Raw genomic sequence first — 20,102 nt, 5'->3', positions numbered from 1 at the left:
ATATATAAACCATTGGCCTAGAGTTCAGTTTTTGAGTGTGTGAGACCATTTGCTTACTGAGTGTCTACAACAAATGCTTTACACTGTCCTCTGATACTGCCTTACTGCTCGACCAAGCTACCACTTTAGAGAGTAAGGTTATATCCAACTTTAACCTCTGTCAAACGCTGGGGGACTGTGGACTCTGTACACCCTGTACCTATTAAGGAACAGTATATACAGAACCACTTTCTAACAACACCATATTCACCTTTTGGTCACTGTAGTGAGGGGGTGGTTGGACCCCATTGCCGCAATGTTCCTGATATGCTTGAATTTTGAACACCATACTCACCTTTTGTGCACTGTGGTGAGTGGTGGTTTAGACAACATTACTGATGTGTTCCTGATATGCTTGATTTTTGAACCCCAGATTCACATTTTGATCACTGTAGTGATGGGGGGTTTCAACCCCATTACAACACTGTTACGGTAAAACTATGTGTTTTACCCTCACTTTCACCTTTTGGTCACAACGGTGATGGGAGGACATTATGTGTTCCCTTTCAGTGTCACAGTTGCAGGCAGTTGACACACAATATATAATCTAGACATGATGGTAGGGGTGGTGTGTTTGTCCTGCAATGCCTATGAGTGAGGAGTGCCGGTAGTGATGGGCATCCCCCCTATGAGTAGGGACTTTTGGTAGTTGTAGATATCCACCCCCTATGGGTAGGGACTGCTGGTAGTGGTAGGTATCCACCCCCTATGAGTGGGGACTGCTGGTAGTTGTTGGTATTCACCCCCTATGATTAGGGACTGCTGATAGTTGTAGATATCCACCCCCTGTGGGTGGGACTGCTGGTAGTGGTAGGTATCCACCCCCTATGTGTGGGACTGCTGGTAGTTTTAGGTATCCACCCCCTATGATTAGGGACTGTAGTTGTAGATATCCACCCCCTATGGGTAGGGACTGCTGGTAGTTGTAGATATCCACCCCCTATGGGTGGGACTGCTGGTAGTGGTAGGTATCCACCCCCTATGATTAGGGACTGCTGGTATTGGTAGGTATCCACCCCCTATGATTAGGGACTGCTGGTAGTTGTAGATATCCACCCCCTTTGGGTGGGACTGCTGGTAGTGGTAGGTATCCACTCCCTATGAGTAGAGACTGCTGTTAGTTGTAGATATCCACCCCCTATGGGTAGGGACTGCTGGTAGTTGTAGATATCCACCCCCTGTGGGTGGACTGTTGGTAGTGGTAGGTATCCACCCCCTATGAGTAGGGACTGCTGGTAGTTGTGGATATCTACCCCCTATGGGTAGGGACTGCTGGTAGTTGTAGATATCCACCCCCTATGGGTAGGGACTGCTGGTAGTGGTAGGTATCCACCCCCTATGGGTGGGACTGCTGGTAGTTTGAGGTATCCACCCCCTATGATTAGGGACTGCTGGTAGTTGTAGATATCCACCCCCTATGGGTAGGGACTGCTGGTAGTTGTAGATATCCACCCCCTATGGGTGGGACTGCTGGTAGTAGTAGGTATTGTTATATTTCATATCGGTGCCCTAATATAGGTCCAGGGAACATTGTACACTTTTCCTACATCAGCTCCCGTTATTTCATATGAACGAGCCTTACAAGGAAATAACTCCAAATAAGGACAGAATGCCTTATAGGGACATCATGCCTTATAAGGACTGTATGTAGCCTTTTATGAACTAAACCTTTCTCCTAGTTCCATGTCGAGGGTGGGTTTTTCCCAATCGATATTGCTAAGACGTCATCCTTAGCACATATGAGTAATTGATGAGTACACTCTCCAGGAGGTATACTTCACCTCTCCCATCGACGCACAAGGTTTAATCCCCAACGTCATCCTCATACTGAACAATGGGTAACACACGTACATAGACTGTATAAATACAGCACCTCTTGCTATCAGAAGGCAGGAGGGACCAAAGACTTCAAGGCTGATACACTGACCAGAGACGCTGCAGCTCCGCCATGACATAGCTCCAGCTGACAGTGGTCTAACTATCCCTTGTGGGGTGTCCTCCTCAAGTCCAGGACGAAGTCCCACATTCTCACTATCCAGTTATGGGGGTTTGACTCAATCCTAGTGGGATTTCATTACAAGACCGGAGGCTACCATTATGCAATATACTTTTATTGCTGCCCCAACTGCAGCCCTCTAAAGAACACATTACATCATGAATGAATTACATCATGAATAACAAAGTTTCAAACAATAGTATATAGCGCCATAGCAACAAGTCAACATCCTCTTTTATTCGCTGCTCCTGAACAGTTAAGTATACTTCTCTTACTCTCCTACTTAATAACATTTCATGAGCCTTTTTGAGACTCCTAACTATTATATTTTCATTTAGATTGCTTATAAGTAAGTAACCTTACTATTCTTAACTACTTACAACCTTTTATATGCTCGTTTTTCGCTTGTGGTTATTATTATTAGCACTTTTCAGGTAAGTTTCCGCGTAAGATCTTCCCTTCCAATTTATGATTGGGCTACCCTCTCCCCTCTCTCCTTTTCACTTTATATTCATATTTAAACAAGTAAGAGAACTAATGAAATGGTCTTAATATGACCGTTTATCTTTGCGCTGCTCGCACGCCCTTCCCCGCGCTGAGCCGGGCCGCCTTGGATTCTAACACTGCCGTGTCCTTCCCGGGGCCTCCCGCTGTCGGGAGAGCGGTCATTTCACCCGACTCTCCCCTGCCCCGCGAGCATTCTCAGGGGCATGCGGCGGAAGTAGAGACCGGAGAGCGGTCCTTTCACCCTACTCTCCCCGGTCCTGCAAACATTCTCAGGGGGCATACGGCGCAAGTAGAGACCCGGACCCTTACGAAAATGACGGGTTGGCGGAGTACACGTTACAACGTCACCCCGCCCAACTAGTTTTACCATCAATTTCCCGTCAAAACAAGACGGAAAGGGACCATTAAATCATAACGATGACGAGGGCGTTTGAGTCCAGAACTGACTCGCGCTGTGTGTTACCATAGCAACACATAGCGCGAGTTTCTAATGGTCCCAAAATCACACGGAGGAAAGAGGTAAGAGCTCCTTTGTCTCCGCTTTATTATAGACATATCACTTTTTACCCATAAAAAAAAAAAAGAGAGAGGAAAAAATGGAGAATGGATCAGGATCTCATGAGGAAGATGATAATGCTTCCCACAATGAGTCCAGCCTAATGATTTACTTAGAAAATCACCTTAAAACCTCCCTAAAAGAGGCCGTTGACTCCATTATGAATAAAAGAAAAAGGGATTTTGTGACTGAAGAGGACCCAGTGATCCTCTCTGAAGAATGCGAACCCTCACCCAAAAAGGGAGGCAAGGCTTCTAAAAAAACTAAACATATGGAAACCCATGGTAGCCTATGAGCTACAAAGGACCAAGCCTTTTCACTAGGTAGCCTAAGCGTTACAAAAGACCATATTCTACCACAAGGTAGCCTAAGCGCTACAAAAGATCGATTTACTCTCAGACCAGGTGCCCAAAGCGACACAACCAGAAAGAGCAGCCTTATTGGCGCAACAAGTAGAGGTGTCCCTCGCGACACAAGAAGACATAGTGACCATTCTGGCACAAATGACCTCAGTCTGCATACTGATAACTTTGATTTCCCCTCTACTACTAGTTTTGACAGGGACGAAGACAAATACATTTTTAACCCTCTTGAGACCTTAGACATTGACCTCCTTGGTGAGGATTTAGTCAAATCGTCTAAGAGCAATACAATGAAAGACCCCTCAAGCGTAGAGATGTTTAACTCAACTCTTATTACTCACCCAAGGGGATCTGAGTGGTGGCCAATGGACCACGTATCCAATTTCATCAAATTCTCGATCCGTAAACCCCTTGAAAGTGAAACCAGAAACCTTATGAGGGCTGAATGCCCTAGACCTTTACTAGAAAATAAATGTGCCTTAACCTTTAATCTGTATCCTGAGCTCCTAACCTTTCTCTTCAAAGCAGGCCAAGACCCTAGAAAAGGTCTCGAACATTGTCTCAAACAGTGCCAAGATAAGGTACTCGACATTCTTGGTCCTTTAGCCAAAATATTGGATTTGGCAGAAGAAGCATCCCTAAATGACGCCCAAGTAGATGTAGATCTTTCAAGGGGTTGGAGCCAACGCACACTATGCTTACTTGGTAATGCTAACGCAGGCCTAACTTCAGAAAGTAGAAGAGCAATTCTTATGAGAATCAACCCCAAGTTGGGGGACCTCGCATCTAAAGAAGTCCAAGGTGACCCTTTAGATTTTGGCGAAAATGTTGTTAAACTCCTAGGGAAATATGTTGCCACCTTATTGGCCTTTAGTAGGGCACAATTCAATATGAGAAGGATGTTCAGAGGCAATAGAGTTTTAGAACGGGCTGGCAGGAGGGGACTGGCTGCCAGCCGGGGGCAATGCAGGTCCCCATATTACCAAAACCAACGTGGATATGGAAGACCCTTCAGAGGTCATAATCCCTCCTTCTTTCCACAAAGAGGCAGAAACACCCGTACCCGTGGTGGCGGCAGAAACCGATCTCAAAGCTTTGGAGAACAAGGTAAGATCTCAAAATCCTCCTGTCTTTTCCCATATAAAGGTTGGGGAAGACTCCGACTTTTTTATCACTATTGGTTTGCAACAACGAATGATCCTTGGGTACTAGAAACCGTAAAAGGGTTCAAAATAGATTTTATTTCAACCCCCTTCCAGTCAAGCCATCCCAGAGAGTTAATTTTGGATCAGGAATAATCCACCCTAGTAGATACGGAAGTGAGTCAGATGTTGTTAAAGAATGCTATCTGCAGGGTGTCAGACTCAAAACAGGGTTTCATGAGCAAGATTTTCTAAAAGAAAGACAAGGGTTGGCGACCTGGTATAAACTTAAAAGACCTGCATTCTTTTCTGGTTTACAGACATTTCAAAATGGAGGGTATTCGCCTCCTAAGAGACATCCTTCAAGAGATGTACTGGCTTGTGAAACTGGACTTAAAGGACGCCTATTTCACAATTCCAATGCACAAAGACTCTCAGAGGTTTCTACGATTCTCCTGGAAAAATATAAGTACCTATTCATAAGCCTTCCTTTCGGACTCTTCTCAGCACCTTGGTGTTTCACCAAGATGTTAAGACCAGAAGTCGCAGCCTTAAGAAGAAAGGGTGTCCGTCTAATTATCTATCTAGACGAAATCCTCTTGATGTCGCAAAACCAGGAAGATTTACTGAAACACATGAAATGGACAGTAGATCTCTTGGAGAGTTTGGACTTCATCATCAGTTTAGAAAAATCTTTAGAATTTAGAATTCTTGGGTTTCTAGGTAGCTACAACTACAAGCCAATTACAACTCCCTTCCAAGAAACTCTCCAAGATAAAGAAAGAGGTTTCTTACGTGATGTCCAAGAAGATAGTCAGCTTACGCAACTTAGCCAGAGTAGTTGGGCTCCTATCCTCTTCTATTCAAGCAGTTTCACCAGGCCCATTACATTACAGAACCCTACAAAGACTGAAATCCTTAGGGTTAAGGAAGGGGCTATGGTATTCAGATAAGCTCCCTCTTTCGAAGGATGCTCGGGAAGATCTTCTTTGGTGGTGGAACAACCTAGACAGCTGGAATGGGAAGGCAATATTTGGGAACACCCCCGAGCACACGGTGGAATCAGACGCGAGCAATCTAGGATGGGGTACCAGCATGGGTTTGTTATACACAGGTGGGAAATGGTCCCGAGAAGAACTCTCTCTCCACATAAACTGTTTGGAGATGTTAACTTGTCTAAACGCTCTTATGAGTTTCAAAACCACCCTGAGGAACAGTGTTGTTATGATCAAATTAGACAATTTCACAGCAGTTTCTTATATCAACCGCTTGGGGGGTGCAAGATCAAAGATCCTTGCGGATCTAGCCAAAAGGATTTGGTACTTCTGTTGGAACCAAATAATTATTTTAAAAGCAGATTTTATCCCTGGTCATCAGAATACAAGAGCCGACTGGAACTCAAGGTTCCTGAAAGACTCAAGCGATTGGAAACTGAATCCATTTGTCTTCAGAAAGATCCAGAACCTGTGTGGTCCTTTTCAGGTAGACCATTTTGCCAGCAGACTTACCTTACAGATCGAAACTTATTACAGTTGGAGATCAGATCCCAACGCACAAGCAGTGGATGCCCTAGCCCAATCTTGGAACAATCTGAATTGTTATGCCTTTCCCCCCTTTGCCCTAATTCAGAGAGTTCTCCTGAAAGTCAGAACAGAACAGTGCACGATAGTCCTAATTACTCCCTTTTGGAATACACAAGTTTGGTTCCCGGGAGCGACGGAACTAGAAATGGATGTTCCATGTTTTATCCCCGGGAACAGCGGTCTTCTTCAGGGACAAGACGGAGAAGAACATCCTCTTCTCCTAGAAGGCAACATGAACCTTCTTGCCTGGAAGATTTCAGGAGATCCAAAAGATACTCAGGCCTTTCAGGCGAGGCTAAAGACCTTCTGGATGAGCCATGGGCACCAGGCACAAGAAGAAGATACATCGGAGTTTGGAAAAAATGGTGTAGTTGGTGCCTGGAACGGGATCTGGATCCTGTGGAAGCTCCTATAGTGGATTTGGCAAACTTCCTTGCTGGTTTATTTAATTCAGGTCTATGGTATAGAACAATCAATTGTTATAGATCGGGCATATCTGCAGGACACTCCTTAATTAATGACTGTTTGTTAGACCTGTCAGTCCTAGGGTGGTCTTACCCCGTTTTTTTTTTGTCCTTTTCGCCTTATTTTTGCCACCATCTTTTGTTGGACCTAGGTCTCTGGGTGCCTTACCACTACCAAACAGTGCTGAGGTGCTGGTGCTTTCTCCCAATAACGGAGTGGCCATTGAATACACGCACTAGTAGTTAGGAGCAGGCTGGGACATCCTGATACTGTATCTCCGCCGTCCCATAGACCAACATGTGGAAGCTCCTGGAACCTTCCAGCCCTGGGAGGAGTTATGCTTTGCCGCCTTTACAGGAGGGTCACCTGACCTATGGGTATAAGAGGAAAGGAGGGAAACTGAACTAGTCAGTTGGGGCACCACTGGACCTGGGGAAACCTCTGCCGGAGTATAGGCGGTTGGGCCTAGGGGAGAAACCTACACTACTGGGATTGACTGAGCTTAGGCCCTGCTGTACCCAAGTTAGATGAGGGACTCTGCCCGCCTGCTGATCTTGCCCAGTGAGGGGGAACCCAGGGGACCAACTCCAGTGTGCTGCAGGGAACCATCCTGCCTCCCAACTCAACCCCCTTCTTCCCCTCAAAAACCTGCAACTAAGACCTGCCATCCACCCCCCGAGATAAGCGCTGTACTGAAGAAGTGGACTGCCTGCTGCGAGCACTGCTGATGGGGATCAGGAGGTAAAAAGCGCTACTGATAGAACTGTGCCCCTTTAGCGCTAGACTGCAACAACCTGCTGCTCTCCTGCCAAGCGCTTTATTGTAGAGACTGGCTCCTGTGCTAACTGAACTGCTGCAAGAACTGTGCCCCCAGTTCTGTGCTAATTAAGCGCTGAGTTATTCAAGCGCTATATCGCCTAGATCACCGCCGCAGCCCAGGACATGGTTGCACTGCTGCTGGGCCCCTGCCTGCTGTGATTCGCTAAGCGCTGGGGTAGCGCGTTGTTACTGGCCCCAGTATCTGCTCTCTAGCGCTGTGCCAGGAAGCGCACTATCTGCCAATCACCGCTGCAGCCCGGTACCTGTATCCTAGTGCTGTGTCCTTAAAGCGCTCATCTGCTGAGGATCACCGCTGCGGCCGGGCACTGTGAGAGCCGAGGCGCTACCTGCGTCTCCAGCTTGTATGTGCCTTGGTTGGGCGCTGCTGTAGAGTGCGCCTTGGGCCCGAGAATCCCCGCCGCGGCCCTGGCGCCTGCTGACATGAAACCACCTGCCGCCCGAGTTCACCGCTGCAGCCCCCGAAACCTGGGGAGGGCTGCCGCGGTATTGCAAATGGCCGCGCTAGGCCTGTGAGGGCAGAGAGGGCTTCATCACGTGGCTAGGGCGCCGGCCACGTCATCGGCCTCGCCCCCTGCCAGACGCGCCCTCATTGGCTCTTGGCGCCGCGCCCCCTCAAGCCGCGTCCTCATTGTTCCCCGGGCCGAAGAAAGCATCGGGAGGCCCGGGACCGACTCTGAACACTGGCAAGGGGGCTCCCAGGAGAGCGAGAGCCCCCAACCTGCCCCAGACCAGGACCGAGCAGTGAGGACCTCACCGAGGCCAAAAACAAAGGTAACACCCCCTCCGGGGGAGGGTGAAGGTATCAGGGGATAGCGGGGCTGCCGACGAGTCTCGCAACATCGAAGTGGCAGCCCCGTGACCGCCCCTCCCCTCTGGAGACTGCAACTGGGCCCTAAAGGCCCTATTTAACCCTTCAATGGCCCTGTTGGCCCTGGGGGCCTAAAGCAAGAGTGGAACTGCTTGGAGGCCTGCTGAACTGGGCATAAGGCTGCCCCGGGGAGTGATGTACTGTGCTTGAATTAACCCTTGCCGGGGGACTGTTCTTTCTAGAGTGCTCCTGCCTAGGGAATGTTAATGTTGCTGATGCCATACCCATGAATAGTAGAAGTGTTGCATTTGTCATGATAAATCCCTTTTGATGTCTATGTTCACAGGAAATGTTGTTGCCTAGACTGCCCCTGAACAGGTGTTATTTCCATTGAATTAATGTCGGAGAGATGCTAACCCCATTTGCCTGCTATATGCGCAATGTTAAGTGCCTGAACTAAAAAGATTAGATAAAGAGTCTTAAATTACACTGCAACCTGGTGTGGTGTCAAGTTATTGCAGGTGCATTCTTGAGTCAGTGTGAGTGTGTGCTGCACCACTGCTTTACACATTGCCTTCGGATGACTTCCTGCCTCGTGCCAAGCTACTGTGTCGGAATTGGTGACCCCAGTTCTAACATTGGTGTTCAGCGGTGGGATAAGGACTTGTGGTTGTGCAGCACCCTCCAGTGATTCAGTGTGTGCCGCAACAGGACACCTATGGTAGCGCAAGCCTAACAATTCGCCCTTCACTGCCTGATTGATTGTACAGGCTCCTGTGTCAAACCTGTTGCCTACGTTCTAGTGTTCTTTCCTTAAGTTGTCTGGGGCCCCACCTGTCAGGATGGAGTTTGAGCTAGCCAACCTAGAAATGTATACGGTGGCGCACCTGAGGGAGTTCTGTCAGGGGATGGGGGTGTCCGTCAAGCGAGGCGCCAAGAGAGAGGAGCTTCAGAAAGCCTTGAGGGCATGGGTATTGGCCCACCCGGGAGGGAGAGTGGATGAGGAACAGGGGGAGCCGGCCGCTCCAGGAGAATTAGACCTACTGCACATTAGTGATAATGTGTTGCCAGGGAGACGTTCCAGGGCAGGCAGTACTGTGTCAGGGAGGAGTGCATCGCCGGAAGAGTACGAGGACAGGAGGGAGTAGAGGCAATTGAGATTAGAGCATGCTAAAATGGAGAAGGAGAGAGAAGAAAAGAGGCTAGCCATGGAAGAGAAGAAGCTTGAGCATGAGCTTAGTCTAAAGGAATTGGAGTTACGAGCTTTGCAAATAGGGGCGCAAGGCAACAGGAATGGTGGCAGCGTACCCGCTGAGGCTCCCTGAGAGCCTAAGTTTTACCTACCTAAGGAGGTGGTGGCCAGTTTTAGTGTAGGGGATGACATTGATAAGTGGTAGGCGGTGTATGAGGTGTCCTTGGTAGCCCATGGGGTGCCCAAGAGTTACTGGGGGGGTGGCCTGTATCGGTACATACCTCCGGTGGTAAGGGACACCCTCTTGACTTTAGAAAAAGAAGATCGAACAAATTACCCTGTCATGAAGGAGGCGCTACTTAGAAAGTTTGGCCTCACTCCAGAGAAGTATCGCCAGAGGTTCCGCAACAGCCATAAGCTTCCCACACAGAACTGGGTGGATTTTTTTGATTATGCACGTAAGGCCTTAGAGGGTTGGGTGCATGGCAGCGAAGTGAGCGACTATGAAGGACTGTACAATTTCTTTTTAAGGGAGCACCATCTCGATAAATGTTTTCCAGAGCTGCGCCAAAACCTGGTGGACCGCAAGCTGACCGACCCTCGGGAGCTTGCAGAGGAGGCCGATACCTGGGTTAGCACTCGGGTGTCCCACAAGGGACCCGGAGGAGACACCCCGAAAGGTGGACAGGGTTTTCCCCAGAAGAGAGAGGGGGAAGATAAAAGGAAGGAGTTCTTTAAAGGCCCACAAAATAGACCGCCTGGGAAAGGGGTAGGTTCCCCACCCCAATCTAGATTCCAGAAACCCACTTACCATGACAAGAGTCAGCAGCCCAGAAATGTCCGGTGCTACGAGTGTGGGGAGATTGGACACTACAAGGGGGATCCCCAGTGTCGCAAAAGGACCCCAGCCCCCACAGGAGGTAAGAGCCCCGGGGTGGCTAGTGTAGCACTGGGGGAGGAGTTGTCCCTAGATGAGGGGGGGTGAGTAGACAGGCTTGACCCTGGTTTCACTGGGGGATAGAGAGATGGTCCCAGTGACGCAGTTACCCTCGAACACTGCCAAGTACCGGCAGAGCGTACGGGTTAACGGGCAGGAGGTGGAGGCTCTGAGGGACATGGGTGCCAGCATGATGATGGTACTGAGACAGCTGGTGTCCCCGGAGCAAGTGATCCCTGACATACTACACCCGGCTGTGTTGTCTGACGGCAATGTGGGTCACTACCCTGTGGCTCAGGTTCTCTTTGAGTGGGGAGGGGTCTCGGGCCAGTTGAGAGTCTCCGTAAGCCCTGCCTTGCCAGTGGAGTGTCTGTTCGGAAACGATCTGGAGTATACCGCCTGGAAGGAGGTGGAGTTCCAAGCCCACACAGAAATGCTGGGGTTTCCAGGGTGGACTTGCGTGGTCACGAGGTCCATGGCTGCCCGGCAAGGAACTCAACCCGGGTTGGAGCCAGGAACAATGGCCCAGCCCAATGCTGGACAAGAGGACGTTGTGGAGGACACACCCCGCGAGATGGATGGGGAGCCCGCGGAGGTGACCCCGGAGTCTGCGGAGGTGGATGTTGTTCCCGTGGGGTACTTGCCGACCCCTGCAGAGTGGCAGGTGGAAGGAGGGCCTACCCGGGAGGAATTCTGTTGGGCGCAGAGAGAGTGTCCCACGCTTGAAGGCATGTGGTGGCAGGCCGAAGCCCAGGCGACTAACCAAGAGACCGGCAATTACCACACCTACTGGGAGGATGGCCTCCTCTACAGTGAGCCTAAGGCTCCGGTGCATGGGTCATCAAGGGCCTTAGTGGTCCCCCAATGCTACCGAGCCTTCCTTTTTAAAAATCTTTTTATTTATTAAGCACATCCAAAAAGTTTTACAGTGCACCATTGAAAACCACAGAGAGATAAATAATACGCAAATCCAACATTAAAGTTGCCAAACAAATACAGCTTCCGTATACACGTATCCGTTTTCTCCAAAATATAATAATGAAATACCCATTATCCCATATACATGTGGCTTCATCCTGCTCCAATTTTATCCTCATACCACTCTGCAACATACCACCATATTTGCCTCCCTCTCTTTTTACATCTTACTCCCCTGCAGGCATACAAAGCCTTTTCCTGATTATAAATACCAAGCAATCTTGCCAGCCACAGCTGAAATGTTGGGGATTCCAGATCCTTCCAACATGAGGCTAACAGGATCCTATATACCGCCATGCCAATAAAAACACAATAAGCCTGTTTGTTGCTCAAACCCAAAGTACAGTCATAACCCAAAATAAAAACCGTTGGGGTAAAATCTATACAGGTGCCAAATAGTTGTTGATAAAACCTAAAAATATCTTTTCTCAACAATTCAAGCTTGTCACAGTCGTGAAACATGTGTTTCATATCAGCCTGCCCTTCCCCACACCTCGGACATCGATCATCCACCCGCATCCCCCACCCATATAATTTAGATGGTGTATGATACAAGCTGAATAGGGTTTTGTATGAGTGGGCTTTCAAATTGGTACTTATAATAACCTGATCGAGCATTGAAAGGCTCATACACACATCCACTTCCGGATCCACAAGTTTGCACGCCCACGACGCCTCTACCTTTTCCAGATCATCAGAAATTTTCTCCAGTAAAAGCGTATAAGGCCCTCTTATTCTAGTTGAAACCCTACCCATAACCTCCAGCATGGGGATCTTACTCCAATTAAACCTAGGCCATATGCCTACTATATAACTCTTAATCTGGAGATATTTCATATAGTCCGCACCTGGCATACCGTAGACTGCAAGTAATTCACTAAACGATAGAGCCCCCTCCTCATTGCCAATATCCCCGAGCATTCTTATTCCCCATTGCTCCCATCTTCCTCTGGCTCTATCAAGTGTTAATGCTGAAATAATGGCGATCGCCATCAGTTTGATAACATACCTCCACACCTTCCCTACTCCTTGTATAGTTTTAACCCGCACCTTATTATAATATCCCCTCTCAGTTTGCCGAAGGCAAAGTCCAAGTGCCTCATTGCCCAGGATCAATTCATAACAAGATGGAATCCTCTCTTCTAAATCTCCAGGCCTAGATGGTACAAACAGCGGGATCATCTGCTGTAGCATCTGCTGTAGCCCCAAACATTAGGCTTTTAGCCTAATGTTTGGGGCTAAAAGCCCGCCTCTATCTAGAGGGAGTGACAATAATTTCAATGACCGCCTGACTTTCCCAAATTGCCAAATAAATCCTGAAAAAATAGACTCCACTCGTTTTAGGGCTACTTCCCCCATTGCCAATGGAATGGACCTAAACAGATATAGCAATTTAGGCAGTACATTCATCTTCAAGTAATTACTCCGCCCTATAACCGTAAGATGAAGCTTATTGACTCGACGCAGATCTCCTGTTATTGATTCGAATAAAGGATTATAGTTTAATTTATTGATGATACCGATATCCGAGGCAATTCTTACCCCCAGATACACTGCCGAATCAACTCGCCTGGGATCAGTACAGACAGTTCTTTCCGAACAGACCACTACTGTCTTCCCCTTATTTAGTGAGTAGCCTGATAAGAGCCCATAGTCCTCAGCAATACGCTCCACCTCCTTAATTGCTTCTGCCGGATTTGTTGCAATTACAGCTACATCGTCCGCGTATGCGAGAACTTTGGTCTCAAAGCTATTAGTCCTAACTGGGATGATTTTATCACTCCCCATAATCAGAGACGGCAGGGGGTCTATATAAAGGGCAAAAAGTATAGGGGAAAAGGGACACCCCTGCCTAGTTCCCCTAGAGATAGATATGATCCCGGACTCCAACCCCATCGTTTGAATCCGAGCCTTTGGTTTAAAATACATGGCTCTGACTGTCCTAATTATATTTGGGCCAAATCCCTTGAGCTGAAGAACACCCCATAGGAAAGCCCAAGACACCCTGTCAAATGCCTTCTCGGCATCCAGAAGGATCATAGCCATCGGACCCCCCGTGACAGCCATGATGTCAAATAGGCCTATTGCCCTACGGATATGATCCGTAGTATCACGCCCTGGAATAAAACCATGCTGCCCCGGGGAGACCAATGAAGCTACAACCCTCCTGAGCCTATTAGCTATAATTTTAGAATAGATCTTGTTACCCGAATTTATTAATGATATAGGGCGATATGAAGACAGGGTGTCCACAGGCTTCCCTTTCTTAGCAAAAACTATCATGTCAGTATCCTGCCATGTAGCTGGAGGAATTCCACTATGCTGTATTCCCCTAAACAGGTCAAGCATCATTGGTGTGGTGATTTTATCCAATAATTTATAAATCTCCATTGTTATCCTATCTGGCCCCGGGGCTTTCCCTACGGCAAGTTCTTTTAATGCTAGGTCAATCTCCCCCGCGTGATTTCTGTTTCTAACTCGGCTCTTACCTTAGTGCACAGAGGTTCCCCAAAATGTTCTTTAGATATTTTGGTCAGAAGGTACTCCAAATCAAGTATATTCTCCCCAGGAACTGGACCCTTATAGAGTTTTTGGTAATACTTCTGAAATTCCTCCATAATACTAACCGGGTCCGTATATTGATGATCATCCTACAGCCCCTGCCGCTGCTGCTGCTGCTCTTTTCTCCGCTGGATCGCACAGCTGTGGCACTTGGCGACCTCGTCTCGGTGTTCCCGCTAAATGGGAATTTTCTAGCGTCTCCCCAGCCTGTAACCCCCGAGCTACCCTCTCTCTCGTCGTCTTAGCTGTCGCTGCCGCAGCGTTCAGCTTAGGCGCCATGCCAAATGGAGCTCTTGGGCACTTGCTATCACTGGCGCCGATATGACCCCTCCTTTGATCCTGAGGGAATCCACACGCTGCCAGCAGCAGGAAGCGACCGCGCACGACCAGGTACACTGAAGCCTGAACTAGCTGCCAATAGAGCCGGGTTAAATCCGCAGGTTTTGGGCGCGGATGGACGGAATTTTCAGCCGGAATTACTGTAATCGTGTCTATCATATTTCCGACATTCAGTGCCACTCTTACATTATATCACCAGAAGCCTCTATGCTTCTATGCCTTTAATATTGCTAGTAACGTTCCTGCTTTGGTACGCGCCACCTCCCCTGTTCACAACAGATCCCTCGTACCTGCCGGCAGCCGCCTCTGGGAAAAACAAGCTTCCACTCCCGTACGGCACCGCCAAGTAGACCATGAATCCGGCACCAGCCTGGTGTCAGTCCACCCTCAGTTGAGCCTGCCAGGTAATTTTCGTGCTGTCCTTGTTGCAGGGGAGGGGAGGGGGGCTCCGGTCATTCCTTACTGGAGATCCTTTGTTTTGTGCCCCCGGGGTCCCAGCTAACTTCAACTAGCCAAGCTAGCGAGCCAACCGTGCCGTCTGGGTAGTCGGGCAGTTATCCTGCTGCTCGGGTGCCTACTTAGTGAGGGGGGGTCCACAAAAGGGAGCCAGCCTCTCCACTCAGTATTACCGATTCTTCATCCCACTCTCCAAAGAAAAAACAGACTGTTGCGCTGAGAGAAAGAAGCCAGACTCATATTGCCACAGCTCTCTGCAACGGTCTACTCGACCGCCATCTTGCTCCGACGATCAACACCGAGCCTTCCTGCTGGAATTGGCACATGAGATACCACTAGCAGGACACCTGGGCCAGGACAAAACCTTTCCTCGGTTGGTCCCACATTTTTACTGGCCCAGAATGCGAGTTGCCTCTAACACCTTTTGCAAGACCTTTAACACTTGTCAAGCGAGTGGCAAGACAGGGACTAAGTTGAAGGTCCCTCTGGAACTGCTCCCGGTTGTCGGTACCCCTTTTGAGCGGGTAGGCATTGATATTGTCGGGCCAATGGACCCGCCGACTTCTTCAGGACACCGGTTCATCTTGGTGTTGGTGGACCACGCCACCCGGTACCCGGAGGCAATCCCTCTGAGGACCATCACTGCACCTGCGGTGGCGCGGGCCTTGATGGGGATATTTACCCGTGTGGGATTCCCCAAGGTCGTGGTGTCAGATAGGGGCACGAATTTCATGTCGGCCTACATGCAGGCCATGTGGAAGGAGTGCGGAGTGACCTACCGGTTCTCCACTCCTTACCACCCCCAGACTACCGGGCTCGTAGAGCGCTTCAATAAGTCCCTGAAGGGGATGATCCGGAGCCTGCCAGAGGACTTGAGACGGAAGTGGGACGTCCTCTTACCCTGTCTGCTATTTTCCTACCGTGAGGTGCCGCAGAAGGGAGTCAGGTTCATCCCTTTGAGCTGCTGTTAGGGGGCCCCTCAGCCTTGTGAAGGAGTGGTGGGAGAAGACTTCTACGAGCCTTCCCCGTGACGTGGTTAGCTACATGCTGGCATTCCGCAGCCAGATGGCCAAGCTGTGGAAGGAAGCCTCAGACAACCTGGAGGCTAGTCAAGCCGTCCTTAAGGAGTGGTACGACCGGAACGCTCGGACGGTGGAGTTGGACGCTGGACAGAAGGTGTGGGTCATGGAGCCCGGAGAGCTTAGCGCCCTCCAGGACCGGTGGACTGGACCATATGAGATCTTGGAGAAAAGAGGCCAGACCACATACGTTGTAGACCTTAAGACCCCCCCCGACAACCCCATAGGGTGTTCCACATCAACCGCCTGAAGCCGCACCATAAGCGATCAGAGCTTGCTCTCCTTATGGTGACGGATGGGAGCGAAGAGGAAGAGAGCGAGCCTCTTCCGGACCTTCAGGCAGCCCAAGAGAAGGATGGATCGGTGGAGGGAGTGGTCCTCGCCTCATCCTGCCTGCCTTGACCTGAACTCCCTCTGAGGCGGAAAGCCGGAGGTTTTTTGTAACTACTACGCACTGCTTTTAAAATCTATTATCACTTAGTTGATTTTAACCTCACAAAAATCATCCAGGCTCACCTGTGCTATAGCGCGGACTCCTAGCGCCAGCCAGACCCTCAGACACGAGCAACGCCCTCACCGCCAGCGCGGCAAAGGTGTAGCCACGCCCCCTGCGAGGCCACGCCCACCTATTAGAACGAGTACAAAAACGCTTGATAGCGCAACGAATCCTCATTGACCTGAACTCCCTCTGAGGCGGAAAGCCGGAGGTTTTTTGTAACTACTACGCACTGCTTTTAAAATCTATTATCACTTAGTTGATTTTAACCTCACAAAAATCATCCAGGCTCACCTGTGCTATAGCGCGGACTCCTAGCGCCAGCCAGACCCTCAGACACGAGCAACGCCCTCACCGCCAGCGCGGCAAAGGTGTAGCCACGCCCCCTGCGAGGCCACGCCCACCTATTAGAACGAGTACAAAAACGCTTGATAGCGCAACGAATCCTCATTGACCTGAACTCCCTCTGAGGCGGAAAGCCGGAGGTTTTTTGTAACTACTACGCACTGCTTTTAAAATCTATTATCACTTAGTTGATTTTAACCTCACAAAAATCATCCAGGCTCACCTGTGCTATAGCGCGGACTCCTAGCGCCAGCCAGACCCTCAGACACGAGCAACGCCCTCACCGCCAGCGCGGCAAAGGTGTAGCCACGCCCCCTGCGAGGCCACGCCCACCTATTAGAACGAGTACAAAAACGCTTGATAGCGCAACGAATCCTCATTGACCTGAACTCCCTCTGAGGCGGAAAGCCGGAGGTTTTTTGTAACTACTACGCACTGCTTTTAAAATCTATTATCACTTAGTTGATTTTAACCTCACAAAAATCATCCAGGCTCACCTGTGCTATAGCGCGGACTCCTAGCGCCAGCCAGACCCTCAGACACGAGCAACGCCCTCACCGCCAGCGCGGCAAAGGTGTAGCCACGCCCCCTGCGAGGCCACGCCCACCTATTAGAACGAGTACAAAAACGCTTGATAGCGCAACGAATCCTCATTGACCTGAACTCCCTCTGAGGCGGAAAGCCGGAGGTTTTTTGTAACTACTACGCACTGCTTTCAAAATCTATTATCACTTAGTTGATTTTAACCTCACAAAAATCATCCAGGCTCACCTGTGCTATAGCGCGGACTCCTAGCGCCAGCCAGACCCTCAGACACGAGCAACGCCCTCACCGCCAGCGCGGCAAAGGTGTAGCCACGCCCCCTGCGAGGCCACGCCCACCTATTAGAACGAGTACAAAAACGCTTGATAGCGCAACGAATCCTCATTGACCTGAACTCCCTCTGAGGCGGAAAGCCGGAGGTTTTTTGTAACTACTACGCACTGCTTTTAAAATCTATTATCACTTAGTTGATTTTAACCTCACAAAAATCATCCAGGCTCACCTGTGCTATAGCGCGGACTCCTAGCGCCAGCCAGACCCTCAGACACGAGCAACGCCCTCACCGCCAGCGCGGCAAAGGTGTAGCCACGCCCCCTGCGAGGCCACGCCCACCTATTAGAACGAGTACAAAAACGCTTGATAGCGCAACGAATCCTCATTGACCTGAACTCCCTCTGAGGCGGAAAGCCGGAGGTTTTTTGTAACTACTACGCACTGCTTTTAAAATCTATTATCACTTAGTTGATTTTAACCTCACAAAAATCATCCAGGCTCACCTGTGCTATAGCGCGGACTCCTAGCGCCAGCCAGACCCTCAGACACGAGCAACGCCCTCACCGCCAGCGCGGCAAAGGTGTAGCCACGCCCCCTGCGAGGCCACGCCCTCTACCACTTACGACAAATGTGCCGCCCCCACCAGCGCAGCGGACGAGCGCAGCGGGAGCGCCGTTTGCGCGCCGAAGGCGCGCCTAAGGCAAGCCCGTCTGCGCCCGTCCGCGCACGACCGGGCCCAGGGCCAGAACCCCTGCCCGATTCTCCTCACCCAACCATAAGGTACTCCCGTAGAGATCTATTGAGCCTCAGACCCCCCCTACCCTCCTGTGATTACATCCATAATCTCAAGGGACCCTTCACTCGCTGCTCCCTATGCAAACCAGTCCAGCTCACCCTACCTACTAAACCCAGCAAATCCGCCACCCTTAACCTTGCCTCTCTAAATTGTCGTTCACTCCCAAAACATGCGACTCAGATTGCCGACATCATAGAAGATCATGGAATCGATATATTCTTCCTCACGGAGACATGGCTCGGTCCCCACTCACAAGCAGACATGGCACTAGCAACACCACAGGGCTATTGTATTCAATCCCTACCCCGTCCTCTAGGTAGAGGAGGCGGTGTAGCTATCATCCATCGAGAACACCTGCACTGCAAAACCCACGACGCACAGATTACCGACGCTGAAAGTCTGCATTTTACCATCACGCTCAACCCAACTACTTCTCTAACAGGACTCCTCATTTACCGCCCCCCCGGCATCCCAGGCCCCTTCACCTGCTCTCTTTTGGACCTAGTCACAACTCAGGCCCACTCCTTATCGAACTATTTGATAGTTGGGGATCTGAACATTCACCTAGAAGACCCGGCCGACTCGATAGCCAATGACCTGATTCAAGATCTAGCGGCCTTCGATATCCGTCTATTAAACTCCGGAGCCACCCATATCAAGGGCCACTTATTAGACCCCGTATTTACCAGCTCGCTCTCAATGCTAGCAAAGGAGGCTCTCCCCCTCCCTTGGACAGACCACTTCTTGGTCCCTTTCCAATTACCTGGAACCTTCACGAAAAACCGTACACCCCCTACCTTTAGTAAGGATAGGACCTGGCCCAAACTCTCCATAGACGATTGGGCTCAGACCCTTGAAAAAAACATCCCTGCTCACGCTGAAGATCCAAATACGGCAGACAGAAGATTCAGGGAATGGATCACCGTTTCCCTAGACCTAGTACTCCCTCTCAGAAATAGGGAAAATAAAAACGGCAAACCTGGCTCAGCACCATGGTACTCCGCAGAACTAAGGACACTTCGCAAAAACTGCAAAAAGGCCGAACGACTCTGGAGAAAGACCTGGCAATCTGCCAGCAAAGAAGCCTACCAAGCCACGGTCAAACTTTACAAAGAGGCCATTAAGTCAGCCAAAGCTTCTTACTATAACACACGAATACAAGAAGCATCCAATTCAGCCCGAGAATCCTTTTTAATCGTCAAAGAGCTGACCAAGGTCCCCACCACCTCCCCCTCCAACACCCCCAAAGTTGATAGAAGTAACGAGCTAGCCAACTTCTTCAACGAGAAAATCACCCGCATCCTGGCCTCCCTCCCACCCCCCATCTCCCTCAGCCCCACGGAAAGTAGCACCTCCATCGAGCAGACTGAAAGCATCTGTCGTCCATCGCTTCAGACCTTTCGACCTGTCACCCCCGTAGAGGTTGAGCGAACCTTAGTAAAAATGAAAAGTGGATCCCCTCTGGACCCAGCCCCTATAAGGTTCCTCAAGACCGTAGCATCAGTAATTGTGCCCACCATTACGGACCTTATCAACTGCTCACTCACCCACGGAATCGTTCCCGACAGTTGGAAGAGTGCTGTGGTCAAAGCACTCTTAAAAAAACCCCAGCTAGATCCATCAGACCTGTCCAATTATAGGCCAATATCCCTACTCCCGGGCATTAGCAAAGTCACCGAGAAACTGGTAAACATCCAACTGTCCCAGTTCCTTGAAACAAATAAACTGCTTCGACAATCCCAAACGGGATTTCGCCCAGGCCATGGAACAGACACCGCACTCCTCGCAGTTATTGAAGAGGCAAGGAG

The sequence above is a fragment of the Triturus cristatus genome, chromosome 1_1 (genome assembly GCF_964204655.1).
Source record: "Triturus cristatus chromosome 1_1, aTriCri1.1, whole genome shotgun sequence".
In the NCBI taxonomy this organism is placed as follows: domain Eukaryota; kingdom Metazoa; phylum Chordata; class Amphibia; order Caudata; family Salamandridae; genus Triturus; species Triturus cristatus.
Note: the sequence above shows the minus strand (reverse complement) of the source record.